We start from the raw sequence: 16,433 nt of genomic DNA, 5'->3' as shown, positions 1-16,433 counted from the left end.
ATAGTTTAATTTGCTGTTGTAATGGACAGAGGATAATAACATGTAAAATATTAATCAATGTGTAGCAACAGCGGACATCATTTGCTAAGCTTGTTATCTGCTGCTCTGCCCCTGACAGTGAACAATTAAACTGACACGTGAAAAACAAGTTGCGTGTGTTCAGGGAGTCCGAGAGGGCCGCGTGCGCATGCGGGTGTATGCACGTGTGTGTGCGCGTGCGTTAGCGCTCGTGCGAGCTGTGTGGGGAGCCTCAGTGCCCCAGGTGGAGGACATGTGGTCAGAGCGCAGGGGATTTGTGTGTTAAAGAGCAACATCAGTCCCCCTCAGAGAGGAAGAGAGCCTGAAACCACAGACTTGTCCAGGGGACATTCTCTCCCTTCCCAAGGCCCACTGATGAATGAGGCATACGGCTACGTGGCATGCCTCTCAGCAATAAGAAGGGTGTTATGAAATATGTGAAAATAATAAGTGGAGCTTAATCACAGTTCATATGGGGAAATTGGGCAAATTAAAGATGCTGTGTATCACCCAGCTTGACTTGTGTTTTTAAACTTAGACTTGTTCTCTTAACTGTCAACAGAAGGCTACAGTTTATTCATGATTTGATTCTTTTATTACAGTGGTGACATTTACAAGCAGTAGAGATAGTCAAAAACGTCCCTTTATACATAACAAATTAGGTCCGCATCTGATGATTTTACAGGCATAGAATATTATTTACTGATAATCTCTCTTTTCTTTCTCTTTCTCTTTCCAAAGATATACTTCACCGCTCATATTCTGTCCTCATCATTCCTGCCAAAGGCTATCTGTGGGCAGAGAGTCCAGGGAGGATGAGATCTATGGGAGGTCAGTGTGGCATGCGAAGCCAAACTGCAAGAGCTTTAACAAGAACCTTTCAAAAATTCAATTACAGACCCAGAAATTAATAAATCCTTTCACTCGCTATGGAGCAAAAATTTGTCAACCTGTCCATTTCTCGCTCTTTTATTTTTTCCCTCTTTCGTCGCCCGGCATCTCCTCCTGACCCCGGTCAATTACATTGCTTGTAAATAGTTTTTATACATGTTCAAATAATTGCTCATCCTAATGTGCGACGATCTGTATTCGTCACGCTCGGCGAGCCGCGGCCCCATCAGCACTCTGTACACCAGAAGGCCCCATTTGCCAGGGATGGAAGTGAAATTGAAATTGAAGTTATAATTGATATCGGGGCCCATCACCATAATGGGTTCATCATAGCGCCATCTAAAATATTAATTTTCTAATTATGGATAAATGATCAGACAAGCTGAGGCAGTGGTGCTGAGGCAGCCCCTGGGAGCCGCACGGTCTGTGGATGGGAGGACAGGGCCTCGTAAAGCCCACAAATCTTTCCTAATTCTCTGCTTCTGAGCAGCACCCGGGCTCCATTCGCTCCCCATAATGGATAAATAATAGTTAAGAATCAGGCTGTTAGGCTCAATTTTCTCACCCTTGCACGCGCTCTCTTTCTCTCTCACACACGTTTCGTGTTTATGGGAGCATGCGGATATGTGCCGGTGTTCATTTTTTACCACCCTCCCCCCCCCCTTTTCTTTTTTGCTGCTTTGCTGTTTTTTTTCTCCTCTCTCCCTCTGTCTGATAATGGAGGCATGTGAGAGGCAGGAGAGAGAAGGATGCAGCACCGTGTAATGATTATTTACAGAGATGATGAGGCTACTTAGCAACACATTTACATACAAAATTTCCACACTGAAATTATTTGTCCTTGTGGTTGATATTACGTGGGCCTAAAGTGAGTATCTGTTAGCAACATTAACCTTTCACAAATGGCATACGCTAAATATAGGGCTTGTTAAATAGTCTTTTGTGAAAAGATGTAGTTATTTAGTGGGTGACTTGCACCCAGATGAAGTGGGGAATTAAATATGCTCCGGCAGAACGTACGTTTCTGTTTTATGTGGCGATACTTCGTGTTAATTGTTTCCCTGCACCTTGATCCTGTAATTAGGACCTTGCTAATTATCTAATTAGCTGATAGCAGAAGGGCAGGTTGACGGCAACATTTCAGCCATCGTTCAGTGGCTCATTATCCTTGAGAAAGTCACTGCATGCCCCAACCCCCTCCCAGCAACACTCTGGCCAGCAGGCGCAGGGAACAGTCTGGAGAAGGACCACACTGCTCTGCCACTTCCTCATATTTGTGAAACTGTCTGTTACGATGGCAAGTTTTCCACCTCATGTAAGCTCTCATGGCGGGCAGGTTTACACTGCGGTGGAGGCCCGTATGACCGGAGGAGGCGGGCCGATGCAAAGCGAGTTCAGAAAAGGTTGAAAGTGATATTTTATAGGTTGCGATCTCCGGTTGAGGATAGAGGACCTGCTGGAGGGCAGGGTTTAAAAGAAAGCAGCTCTCCACTGCCCAAGGCTGACCCCTGGCTCGCTCAGGTGCACGGAGCCATGCTCATTTCGCAGCTCAGTGGGGGAGACAGGCAGGACACAGCTAGCCCCCTCCTGGGACCCGGCACTGGGACACCCCCATCATTCTGTTCATCCCATTCCCTAGCTCCAGCTCTCAGGGCATCTATGGCAGTAGGGAGCGCAGACCACTGGGACACTGCACCTTTGTGCGGCTTCTGCTGGTGGACACAAAAAAGGCACAAACACAGTTAATCACTAATCCAGTTTGGGTCCTTCTCTCCCTGCTGTGTGAGAGAAATGCAGAGTGATGTTGTCATGCCTTATTACGGTGATTAACAGCTATCACCTTTTGTTTTCCAGGGCAACTGATCTTTCTCCTGCCTGCTGAAACACTGTCAGGAGTTTACCAGTGCGGGGCGCTAGAGAGATATATGCTTATCAGCATTTTTTTATGTGAATCCTTATTTTTTTAATTACTACTGAATGATTATATAACTAATTTTTCAATAAAATTAAAAGACATATTGGTTGTTAGTTAACTTTGCCCTCCCAGGAAGATAAATAGCAACTAAGATAAATATGTTAGTTGCCCTGGTTAGGAGTGTTTGCTGTATAAATGCTGTAAATTCTGCAAATGTACGTTCAGGTTGAGAATATATAGCCCAAAAATAGCACATATGTCTTTACATATGTAACTGTATAAATCCAACTTAATGATGATATCTTGGTATTTCATTGTATTTAGTTATTTACATTTTTTAAGTCGAACATTATAATGGTTTAAATATGCAGCATTTTTTGTCAAACAGAGGAGCAAATACACTGTGCCAGATAACATGGAAATCCTTCAATGATAATGTTGATAATGATACCAGTACACCAGCTATATACTCACTAAACATTTTACAATGCATGGAAACTAAACATACTGTAGTCTCTCTAACAACCTGTCTGGGCTTAACAAGGAAATCCCTTCATAAACTTTCAGAGCTCCCACAGTGATTCAGTCTGGATCGAGTATTTGCCTCTTTGACAATTTAAGAAATAAGCAGACTGGTCTGGTGTGTTACGAGTAACGCACAGTGAGGTGCTGTGGGAGGGAGCATGATCGGGTGCGCTACAGTGGAGGCATAGATGAATATGCCGTGACTACTGCTAGCGTCCTGACCACATGACATCAGAGGATGCATGTGGTGCTGTGGTGGGGGTCCTTATACCCTGACGCATGTCTAATTTAGAGCGACACATGCACGGCAATATACCAGAGCTGTAGGCACTGTGTACAGGGTTTTCTGTGTCTGCTTTCCTGCATAAACAGACCAGGAGGACACAATATGCAGAATCCAGGAAAAGGGTGCACAGAGAATAGAAGTGAATGAAGCTTTACCTTTCTCCAGATAAAGAACCACAGAATTCACAGAACAATAATTTGTTATCCATTCATTGTAGAAAGGTTTTGATTTTGGCAAGAGTACTCTGTCTAAAATGTACAAATACAGTACAGGTTTACAGAATATAGGATATGAAAACCATGTATGATTATATCACTGTAGTACTGACCCTTGGTGTTGTGATTTGAAAATTTGTCCAGTCTTTTCTCAAGAAATTATCTTTTCATTGTCATGTTAGCTTGTCACTATGTTTCAAGTTCTTAGCAGCAAGAATGTTAGGTAAGAGTAAAGAATATACAAATGTGTGATCACAGAAAAATAATGATCATTTATAATATGACTTTATGATTTCTTTGGTTAATGTATGTAATTAATAACGTATTTGTGTCATTTCTACCCAGCATAAGAGTGAGGAAAGGAAATATTCGGACAGAAAACGGGGGAATATTCCATTTATGTCGACACATAACACGGAAGAGTCCGGTTTGTAGCCTTCTACATTCACACCATCAGCACTGCTCACTAAATGCGATGTTTAGTTGCACCTTGAAGTTGTTTTTTTTGCCTTTATTCCCTTCCATCTTCGCAGGCGGGACACACAATAGGGCCCTTGTCCTTCTGTTGGTAATTGAGTTTTCGAGGTATTAGGAGAGCGAGTTGTAAAACGCATCCATCTCGCTGAGGAGCTGATCAATATGAGGAAGAAGAGAGGAGTGAGGGATTGATTTGTCCCCAGGCCTCTGCTTGCTTAAGGCAGCGTCACGCTCACAGCACCGAGGCTCCTCACAGCCAGATTAGCACTGAGCCTTATTACCAGGCGCGTAAATAAAGATGGATGGCCAGCAATATTCCCACAAATTTGTTTTCCATTACAGCAGGCCGGCCGTAATTGTGGCTTGTGACCGGAATCCCCTCAGTGTGTACAGTTACATACATATTACTGCTTCCCTTCCAGCTTACAGATCAGGCTACTTGCTCATTGGCAGGTAAATTTTCATCTGGGCATGCGAGAAAAAAAAGTCTCCATAGACTAATGTAGAGTCAAGGGAGTGAAAGAGTATTTCATTTTATGCACTGTGTGTTGGCAGGTACATGTGTGTGTGGTGTGTGTGTGTGTGTGTGTGTGTGTGTGTGTGTGTGTGTGTGTGTGTGTGTGTGTTTTTAATTACAGGTTTCTGGGAAAAAACAAAAAAAACAAAACAAAACTAAGGCATTCTTTAGAATTGCCTCTAAAAGCCCAAAAAATAAAACAATATTGCTGTACATGAACTGGTGGTGTCTCATAGCAAGTCCTAAAAGCTGGTAATGTCTGAATGGTTAGACAGGGCATATCTAGGAGCACCTCTTCTGAGCTGTAGTAAATATGTGACCATGACTGGGCATGCCAGGCAGATCAAGGTTTACCAGCTGCTTTTTTCAATGACACAGTGATACAATGACACAGCATTTAATCATTCAACAGTCTTGGTAATACACATGTTTAGAAGATTTCAAGAGGTTTGGTTTCTATTGGTAAATGGATGCCAGTGATTAGACAGAGGTGTGTATAAAGCTAGTGCTGTTTTTGTATGCTTAGGAAGCCTCTTCCTGATGCTTGGAGAAGAGGGGAAGAACTATGTGGCCTGGCTGAACTGAAAAAGCTTCTTCACTTCTCATCTTATTGATTTCTGCAAGAAATATAGAACCCACATTCCACAGAGGAGGGAGCGCTCCCCTGGCAATTGAGACATTCTCCCAATCTTTTCCAAAAATCTTTAATCAAACTTAAAGTGAAATACTAACATGCCACTTGACATGACCTTTTAGCCTATTATGAATCACTGTGTTTTGAAATGGTGCTGGTGACCATCTTTTGCCTGCTCTCATAATAGATAATTCCCAATCACTACAGCATTTTAGGCTTTTAATGGCTAACAGAGGGCATCTCCCCTTTTGACCTTTGGCAAAGTCTGAACAACAAATCCATATCTAAAACTTCTAACTTTCAACACGTTTTGCCTAAAATGCCTGATTCGAAAGCAGGCTGATCGATAGCGGCTACCATATGCACAATCCAGCATCTTGCCATCACACACATCGTTCAAGTACACCAGCAAAGTGTTTCTTCAGAGGCATATTTAAATATTTGTTAGGATACAAGGGTGGTGCATGATGACAAACATGCAATCGATACAATGCACCCAGAGCATAAGAGTTAAGCCTAACATGAAACACGGTGCTAGAGGCGAAGGGCCATGGCCTTTTGAACTGCAGATCATTGTGAAATGTAGTAGGCTATAAAAACCCATAACAAGAGCAGACTGTCCCATCATCATAGCATCAAGACCCACAACACTGAAGCAGCACACAGAAGAGATCTAGTCTTAAGCAGGAGAAGTAATATAAAACATCTGTCGTCCTTAAATTGTTAAAGTTTTCTCTTTTTTAATTATGGGAAACAAAAGTGACAGCTCCAGAAAATCTTTTAATCAGAAGATAATAGACTTATGAGTCCATAATTGCCAAAGAGCCCAGGGCTTCAAACCACTCCATCTTGTCTAATGTTACTCCAGGGCAAGAGACAGCTGAGGGTAGGATCCTCACACAATGGGCTCATTGGGAAGGTTTAAGCCCTTAAAACAACATGCAGCGCCATCATCCTCGGCCCAACAATGACATACACATTACTGAATCCCCAGTGGGCCGGCTGGCTCGGCCTGGAGAATGACATCCCCGTGGTGTCGGCCCATTGAAGGCGCATTTGTTCCAACTGTTCCTTTCTGTGGTTTCAGCAAGGTTGATAGGAGACAGGAGGAGGAGACAGGAGGAGACGGGCGGAGGAGACGGGGGGAGGAGGGGCCATGGAGCCTCCAGCACATCTTCAAGTCTCACATCAATCTAGTTTCATTAAAAAAGTCTTAACCCACCAGGTCTCCTCAAGGAGCATTCCTACAAAGGAGAGGATACTCAGTGTTATCATAGTCTTTCTATATTTCCTTCTCTGTGTGTGTGTGTGTTTCTGGAAAATTAGTTCATAAACCGAATATGAGATAAGGTTTAGCAGAAATAAATAAATAAATACATGAAATAAATATAATTTTTTTAAAATCATTTGAACGTTCAAATGCACACTTTCTTCACTTTCTGGTCGTACACCTTCAGTCCCTGTTGCATCCTTCATTCATTACGAAAGCCTGTGATTGCTTTCTGTCTTGCTTCTCTCGCTCGCTCGCTCTCTCGTTTTCTTTTTTAAGTAGAATATCATATTATGCCTAGAAGTATACAGAGAATGGATTTGAAAAGATGATCTCTTTCATCAAAGCCTGTGTTTTTCAATCCATCAGGCTAAGTAGTCATCCATCCCATAAGCTGCGAAGCTCACTGTGGTCTGTGCATTACTCTAAAACCCCTCTAGCAGCAGGGGGAAATGATTCTGGTTATAATCCAAGGCACTTATGTGAATCAGATGATCCAGATTTTGATAGGTTTGTAATGGACTTTTCCTCTTCATTAACTGACTTATAGGTCCTGGATTTTATGCTTTGTAGTTTTAAATTGAATAATACATCTCAGACGTTAAAGTAACATTCATATTTTCAAAATCAATGTTAGTAAAATTTTATGTACACTGTTGTATTTGTTGATGGCTGCTGCTCGCAAATAAAGCTGCAATTTATTGGCCCTATGCTCTTTTTTCATACTATTATCACAAGCGCAAATGCAGACCATAAAAAACTTTAATTAAAATTTTAATTAACGCCAGTAATCAATAGGGTGTAACATAACATCTCACATATTTTCAATGACATGGAGCAAAAACGCCATCAAACAAACACAGAGGGCCAAAAGATGATGATGATGATGATGATGATTTTATAGGCTAATAAGTGGGATCTAATGAATTTTGGGTCCCTGATACCTTCAAAGGGAAAGCAAATGACCTGATAGCGACTGCAGCACTCTCCAGCTTCCAAACTCCATCAGCATCCTGAGCTGCAGTACAGCAGACAGTACAGTTGAACTTGTGCTTTGTTCTCTGTTTCATATGATATTATCCTTGACCCCATTGCAATTCCTAATAAAAACAAAAGCATTTTGCTTCTTTTTTGTAAAAATACAGATACTCACTCTACACAGAGCACAATCTGTACCTAAAATACTGTGTAAGAAATTTTTATTATGTACTGCATCAAACCAAGGAAGTATCTGGTATCTACATATATGATCTTTGAACACTTTCCACAGCGATTTAATTGTCCTCAAAGACCACTAAGTTAATTCTCAAAATGTTAATTCTCAAAACATTAAAACACTTCAGTTGGTGTTAAACTGGAGATTTCCTATCATCCTGCTGACTTGTTCCTTGGCAAAGAATGGACACAGAGCAGAAAATAAACATTATTTCTCTGTGCTTTAGCTGACATTTGACTTTGAAGGCAGAGATTTAAAGTCACTTCTGTGGCTAACAGTGCACGATTCGCTAGCTGTAAATAATTTGAAGGTTGTTGCACAAACAACCTTGCCATGAAACCTAGCCATGGAAGATATGTGAAATCCTTTGCTTTGGGAAGATTTGGTGTGTGTATGTCTGTTTTTCAAATTCATTTGAAAGTTTCCAAGGTCTTTCACTTAATGCCTAGAACATTAAACATATAGACATATGAACATATATAAAAAAATCTGTTGAGTCAAAGGGTGGGAGCTACATTCAGCAAAGGTGAAGAGTGCTACCCCTGTTTGCCCACAGCAGCTCAAAACCTAAGCCTGGCCATCTGTGCTCTGTGAGTGAGAGATCGCAGCTGAAAGAAAAAAAGCCAAACACCAAGTGTAGCGGAACAAACCTTTCAACAATCAAGCAAGAAACCACCAAAAACAGAGCTGCTGATTTACTTTTTCCAAGGTGTGATGCGGCCCTCCAAAATGTTGTCTACCACCTTGATCCACTGGTTGGGAACTATGCAAAAGAAAAGAGGAGATAAATCAGACAGCCAGTATGACTGTGCTAACATTTGCTTAGAACTATTCAGACCAAATATTCTTTCGAAGTCAGTCAAACATTTGTCTGTTCAATTGAGCTGTTTGCGAAACAAATTCACACCCGGTGTAGAGGGTGATGATGAGGGGGGCGTGAGGAAAACTATTTGTCACAGCTGGGAGAGTCAGGGGTCTCGGAAGCATGGCCTTTTATCACTGTCTGGCCTGCGAGTACAACATGCATAGCTCTACACACCTCTTCACATACCTCTGCATTCCCAGCCTGTGCACTGTGTGCACTCTCACCTAGCACACGGGCTCGGTCCAAACACTTCGCACAAACCTCATTCACTTCAACTATGTTAAGGATATTCACACATTACATGCAGCATTAACACAAGCACATCGCCAACAGAGAGGTTCAAAACTGCTTGTAAATCACTGTCATTTAGTCAGGCTTTATTTGTTAATGGGACTCTAAGCCAAGGGCTTGTGCTAATTTCTGTTAAGGTATCAGAAAGCAGATTTGTTCTTATTGCAACACAGGGGTTTCCAAAATACATAATTACCTAAGTCAATAGCTGATATATGAATATATTTGGATTAATTAGCGCAGCATAAATCTATGGATGGCTAAGTAAAACAAAATAAATCACTATATGTCTTATCGCATTTAGTGCTGTGGAACAGTGACGTGTGGCGCTATGTGCAAGTGCTGGACAGTAGCAGTCACTGTGGCCAAGCAAAGCTTAGTGTAATATATCTCAGATGTGACTAGTTTGGAAGTTGAGGCGTGTGTTTGTGGCCCAGCTTCAGTGTGCGTGTCCTAGTGTGTGTCTGTTTGTGGGAAAGGGGTCTGAGCACCCCATGTCTCACTAACTGTTTCCATAACCTTGGGACTGACTGAAGTCTACCTGGCAGAGACTGAAGCCCAGCCTGCGGGCTGTGATTGAAAATTGCTTTATTGCTTTATATGCGATTCCCCATTCTGTTGCCAATCCCATTTATTTATGGTGTGGCGGGCCCTAGTACACCTGCTTGGAGCTGGTGGAGATTACTTTTGAAAAAAAGAGAGAGACAGCCAATCTCTAGGGGCCATTACCCTGACAGGCTCTCTCTCTTTCTCTCTCTAGCTTCTTCTTGTTCCCGCATCCCTCTCTCCATCTCTGCCCCTGACCCTGTCTTTCCCTCCTTCTATCTCTTCTTCCTTTTTCTCACTTTCTCCGACCCATTTTTCCTGCACAGCCCCCCTGCCCAAGTCTCTCAGGCCCCTCACACACACCTCTCCGGGAGCAGAGAGTACACCGTACTAATATTACCACAGCCAAAGTGCAGAGTCGAGGAGCAGCTCATCCGTATGTGACACTCTTCATCATCAGCCCTCAGCTGTCCAAGGGCAGCCTGTCTCACTGTGCACTTCAAAAGGCAAGACACGACGTCATGAAAAACAGCCTTGAGAGTTACAGAAGTTTTAGCAGAGGGATTTTAGGATTGCAGATGAAGAGAAACATATAGGAGTGCTAGTTTAGGAAGATTCAAATACAGCAAAAGAGAGTGGGAGAGAGATTCTCATTATGTGGACTAGACTTTTGATCCTCACTGAACTGTACAATTTTGTTTAGTTGTTTGTACTCCATAGCCTAATGCTAAATAGAAATCCACACATATTACATTGTCTGCATTTAGTGAAAGTGCACTTTGACTTTACTCTGAAAAGTTGAGTTTAAATACAAACATATGGTTGGTGTGTACATACACCTTCTAACCAATATAGTTTCATTCATTTATGTGGAACTCATTCATGTACCAGTGAACAATTGCGCATAATGCTCCATTTGTTATTGTCACAAGGACATGCATGCAGAAAATGTTAAATCTTATTGAAAATATTCAAAGTGATTTCTTGCCTTGATTTTAATTCCTGCTAAGCTTTATTATTCTGTACCTCTAGGAAATGCAGATTTTTTTTACCCCATTTTACACTTTAGGGATGTTTTCACACTGTTCTCTAGTTTGACCTCCACTGTTGTTCACTCTGCATCACATTATCAGTCAGCACAAGCTCATTCTTAACAGAGCACATTGAAGATTCTCTCCTCCTGACACTCATCTTTTCTCTTTGACTCTAAAAAAGACAGAGAACAGCATTTAACATTCTCCAGCCCCTAAATGATGATGTCTGCTTGGTGTGTAATACCCCCCCCCCACACGCTCATTTCCCATTCCTTAATCGAATCCCTCCAACCCTATTCTCCTCCACTTCACCTCCAGGACTCCTTTTCTGTTCTGTTCCCTAACCAAACACACACACACACACACACACACACACACACACACACACACACACACACACTTACAAACACACACCCTACTGCTGCCTAGAGAATATCCAGCTCCCATACATATTTGTTTCCCTTTTAGGGATTCACAATGGGTGTTCTCTAATAACAAATCATTTCTTTTTGTCTAACTTTAATCTGGCCTTCTCTGACAAGCCCCATCCTTTTCGGTGAAGGGTAAGACCACTTAGAGAAAGGCCAATAAGGCACCGCACAGAGCAGCCTGACGGTGGTGATTTGTCAGGCCCTGCTCTAGCGCTGGTCACCCCAATGGATTTATCTCAAGGTAAATGGAGACACTGCAGATCCAGGACCAGGACCCTTTGATTAAGCCCCCCCCCCCCCCCCCTTTTTTGTTGTGTTGATAGATGTTGCTTGTGTTTATCTATTTGAAATGCCACTAAATCTGCGAGTCCAATGGAGAAAAAGAAGACTTTCCAGTTGTGGCAAGCCCAAGTGATTTATGCCAGGCTATGCAGAATGTTATTGAGACGGGGGTCCGGCAAAGCAGATATTATTTGGAAAAAGCAGAGGTCGAGGTGAGCTGTGGACGAGGATGAATGGAAAGGAAAGTTATGCATTTCTGCCACTGCTTTCCACCATGTGCCACCACACCAAAAGAGGAGCAGAGGCCAGGCAGACTGAATGAAGATATTTTAGAGAGGAAGGATTTGGAATTCATGGTGAAAATGTCCCTGGGCTGAAGAACACTGTGGGTGAGGAGCAATTCCAAGAGGAGGCAATCACCCTGGAGAGCAAAAACCGCTCCGTGGCAACCTCCATTTCCTCCATCCCACCTTCTCTCTGTCCGTTTTATTGCTGTCTTTTCATCTCCCCACCTGCTCTTCCATGTTCTCTCCATCTGGCCCCTGCTCTCGGCTCATCTGCCCATAGTGTTCCTCAATTGATAATCTCACCTTCCACATACTCTTTGTAATTCAAATGTATGTAGTTCTTTATGCTTGCCTATTGTTTGTACTTCCCTCGCCATCAAAACAATTCTACAAAAAATAACTTTTTTTGCATCTCCATGCCTACCAAGACACCTCCATCTTGTTGGTCCACACCTTCATGTGTCCTGAATCTGTCCTTTTATCACTCCTAACATCAGCCTGTTCTCCAGTGACTCCATCTGTTCATCTCTTTTGTCTAAACAACACTGTATGAAGTTCTAGCCCATCGAATACCACAAAACAACATGCTGTTCAGTCTACCATTCACTATCTAACTTAAGTTCAATCATCTTTAGCCTTTTTAACCTTATATATTGACAGACTGCATACATTAACGGCACTGATGCCCAAGAGTATGACATTCCAGGTAATCTGTATAGTAAAAACAAACATATATCTAAATAATTTAGGATAAATGGCCATCACTCCAAAGTCAGCTGATGATAATGAGTGGTCAATGGGGTACCATTTCTCAAACTATGTTACATGAGATTTGCAATTTAGCTGTAGCAGGTACAGCAAAGTTGATTGAAATGTTGCACACCGTTTATTAAATTAGTGCAGACGTTATATGCATAACCCTGTCAAATGTTGATTTCAAAAGAATATTCAAAAGGACAAGGTCAATGGGATTTCTTTTAAGTAATTTGTTGGAACATTCTGGACCATTCTGAACACCATGTTACATAAACAATGCCCATGAATTGTAAAGAGGCCAGTTCATAGAAAAGAACCCTTTGGCTTTGCAGGAATGAGGAAATTATTTAAGCAGGCAAACATGATCTATTTAAAAATCATGTTACGCTGCCTCCTAGAAACTGACTGATACTCAGATAAAACATCCATGATGTTCATTCAAGTATTTGTCATGTATTTGATATGGAATGCTACATGTCCTAATTTCATCTACAACCAAAACAATGGGCTGATCTTGCTTATATAAAGTGGATAAGGAAATTCCAGAGTAAATCACGGTAAATCAACAAACCATGATGTAGTCAGGGTCCATAAACATGTGTCTGTACTCTAATGCTACATATATTTTAGCCTTGTAGCATTGCAAACTTTACAGTTCCCACTCCCCTACCCCTGCTTGACCTCAATCCAACTTATATCTCATTGCTTCCAATTGTTTCCATGGCCCTAACTGAAATAAGGTAACCCTAGCAGCAGGAGATCTGAGGAATTATACATCAGGAAAATACCACGAGGGCATATATCAATGCCAGCTGAACACACCCACCAAAATGAATTGGGTCAAATGAGAGCAGCACGAAAGGGCCGGCCCCACTGACAATTACTAATGTGGTGGCTATCAGCAGTAATAGGAGTGTACAAATGGAGAGAGGTTTGTAAACTTTGCCTGCTTCTCCAGGCCTAGGGTGTGCGACATGGCCAGCGGGGACTAAATCATCTCTTGCCAAACATATACAGGCACCGGACTGGGAGTCCACTAGTGACCAAGAGCAAATGCCACCTGCAAGCTCCAGCAACTAAATGGAACCGAGGTGCATGTGTTTTGGGGGAGGGGAGGAATTGGTCACGACAGAGGGAAAAGACTATTAACTGCTTTACACAGTCACTGTGAGTTCTGGCTTGTAATGAAGAGAGGAGCACAGGAGGAGAGTGCTTGAACTAGGACCAGTCCCTACACACAATCCTACCTCTATCAGAACTCTACTGCAACTGTAACATTTTTAATATCTGCTTAAGCAACATATCATGCTATTTCTTCTAATATACTTCAGCTATTGTGATATGGTTACCTGAACTGAATGAAATGTTTTGAAATTATGTGGTATCAACCAGATATCATCTTAAGTGTAAGATTCTATCGTAAGTGTTTTCACTTTTTTTTTTTTTTATTGTCAGTAGACATGAGTAGTAATGGTAGTTATGATAGAATGGCATGGTACTAGAATAGGCAAACTTCCTTTTTTCCTGAAGGTAGTAGATATATAAAATATTTCCAAATAATGTATTGCAAATATCACTTATTGGTGCATTATAATCATCCGGTGGTGTTGTGTAACATTTACTGTTAGGCCTATCTACATGCAGGGCTGAAAATTACAGCATCACATGTTCACTTTGTGTTGCATAGTTACAAAGGACAGCTATTTGGCAAAAAAGGCTCATAAATCAGTAATGGAAATACATCTTCCCTTGCAAATAAAATTATATACAAATACAGAATATATGCTAGAATAATGTTTATCATTGAGTGTGTTTTATATTATCATTTATTGTTACTTTTCAAACTATTCTCTTTGTTACTTTTCCATTATGATGCATCTTACCAGTAACCAAAGTCCACTTCAAAGCAAAACAGCTTTAGTTCCTTTGCTAGCCAGCTGATTTGTTAACTCTAAGCTAAAAATAGACGATTGCTTCACTTAGCTATGATCATGTTATTCTGAGAATTAAATGGCCATTATGTATGAAAATTACACATATGCTAGAACTCACAGGAGAGGTAACAATGCCGTGTGCTTATGTAATACATGGAAAAACAAATTGCTGTGATTTAGAGGGACTCTAGCTAGAAGAGGTGACATACATTTTTGAGAAGTTACTGAACATGAATGGGATATGACCCACTGGTGTAAATAACAGAAAATTAATGAGTAATCATGAATGCTGTTTAATCAGTATTTTGAAAACGTTGATGATGAGGTAACTGTCCAGGCATACAGCATGACTAATCATGATGCAGATAGATATTTCGTGTTCTGATTCCATGTAATCTTAGTGTATATACCTATCTATTACTGGATAACAGTACTGACAGTAGGTAGTTACTATTAAATGTAACTGAACACCATTGAACGACTTTAATACACTCATATGGATTTTGCAGCAAAAAATGCCATGTAGTTTTACTGCAATTAAAGTCTGTTACTTCACATAACATTGATCATTTAAAGGTAAACAAATAAGTTAGTATTTTACAGTTATTTAGAAACAACTGAGAAATTAACAATTATTTTGTGAATAATACTTGTTAATATAGTGTAACCATTAACTTTACTGGAGATTTATTAGAGATGTGTAAATTAAAGATACAAAGATATGTTTCACCCATGGTAAAAAAGAAAAAAGAACACCCTTAAGAAGGCCCTGCAGTGGTGCCTTTTGATCATACCCCTTATTTGTAAAATAACTGTTAGTCTTCTCCCATGTGGCACAAGTGTGCTAAAGGACACAGACATGTTGCACTTGTCTCAGGACACTCTCTTCTGCCCCCATGCTCAGGGTTAGTGTGGGCTCGCACTGCCTCGCACCTGTGTGATGCGATTTGCACCCGGGCCTGAGCGCAGCACAATAGGCTAGCTGTGTCCGGGGGCCTGTGCACCTGGAACAGTTCCTGCCCTGGCGCTCAGCTATGTGCCAGGGTGGTGTGAGCTGAACTGCGGCTTGGCCCTCAACCTGCACACCCCCGAAATGCTCAGAAGTGGATGGCACCTGCGTCCCATCAAAAAGGGCCAGTGAGGCCCACTCAGCCGCACACCCCTTCAAACACTTGCACAAAGCCTACAACAACTCTCTCTCTCTCTCTCTCTCTCTCTCTCTCTCTCTCACACACACACACACACACAAACACACACTCACACTCACACTCACGCACACACACACACACACACACACACACACACACACATAGAGAGAAAGAGAGAGAGAGAAAGAGAGAGAAAGAGAGAGCCACATCCCGCCCCACGTTAGCCCAGTGGTGGATTATGACACATTATTAATTGCCACCATTATCCACAGCAGCTTGGCTGGGAGCTGCTCTCTTGGGGCAGGAGGGAAAGGCCAGCAGGAGAGAGAGAGAGAGAGAGAGAGAGAGAGAGAGAGAGAGAGAGAGAGAGAGAGCAAGAGAGAGAGAGAGAGAGAGAGAGAGATGCAACTCTTTGCCCAGAAGGGATTGTGAGATGGTGAATAATTGATCAGAAAACATTTTTCTTGGTCCTTCCCACTGAGTCACAAATCCTCCCTAAGCTCACTTTGGGAGAAACACAGTCTACTCCCATGTCTCTTGGCTAGCTGAACAGACTGAGAGGATCTGTACAGCTGTATAACAACAGGGATGTTAAGTGCACAATGTAACATAACAATGTAGAACATAATGTAAATCTTGGTATAATTTAGGAACACATGAAATTAACACAAACACTTAACAGCTGACCACAATACACGTATGAAAGCTGCATCAGCGCACGTGTAAAAGCTTCACTCTCATAACCTCAGTTGCAACTTGGCAGGACTGTCCAGTAAACAAGAGCCAAAAATAGCAACAGCTGTATGGATGTGGGCTTCTCAAATGTGGTGACGAACTGTTTATATAGAAGTGCATTGTTCTATGGTCTTCAGACAGCTGATGAATGAGGGTTTGA

At 41.8% G+C, this 16,433-nt stretch overlaps 1 long non-coding RNA gene across 2 annotated transcripts in view; it reads right to left on the bottom strand.

Annotated features, from left to right (window-relative positions):
- Window positions 1-3,847: 3,847 nt before the first annotated feature.
- Window positions 3,848-16,433, bottom strand: part of LOC118241071 (uncharacterized) — a 21,328-nt gene continuing 8,742 nt past the window's right edge. For both annotated transcript variants that reach the window (XR_014124729.1, XR_004775836.2), the window contains 3 exons: window positions 8,615-8,727; window positions 7,715-7,848; window positions 3,848-6,722 (listed from right to left, as the gene is read on the bottom strand). This is a non-coding gene — a long non-coding RNA (uncharacterized LOC118241071). The remainder of the gene's footprint in view (window positions 6,723-7,714; window positions 7,849-8,614; window positions 8,728-16,433) is intronic.

This window comes from Electrophorus electricus, chromosome 7 (genome assembly GCF_041902795.1).
Source record: "Electrophorus electricus isolate QZ-2024a chromosome 7, ASM4190279v1, whole genome shotgun sequence".
Taxonomy (NCBI): Eukaryota; Metazoa; Chordata; class Actinopteri; order Gymnotiformes; family Gymnotidae; genus Electrophorus; species Electrophorus electricus.
This window is presented reverse-complemented; position numbering and strand designations above follow the sequence as displayed.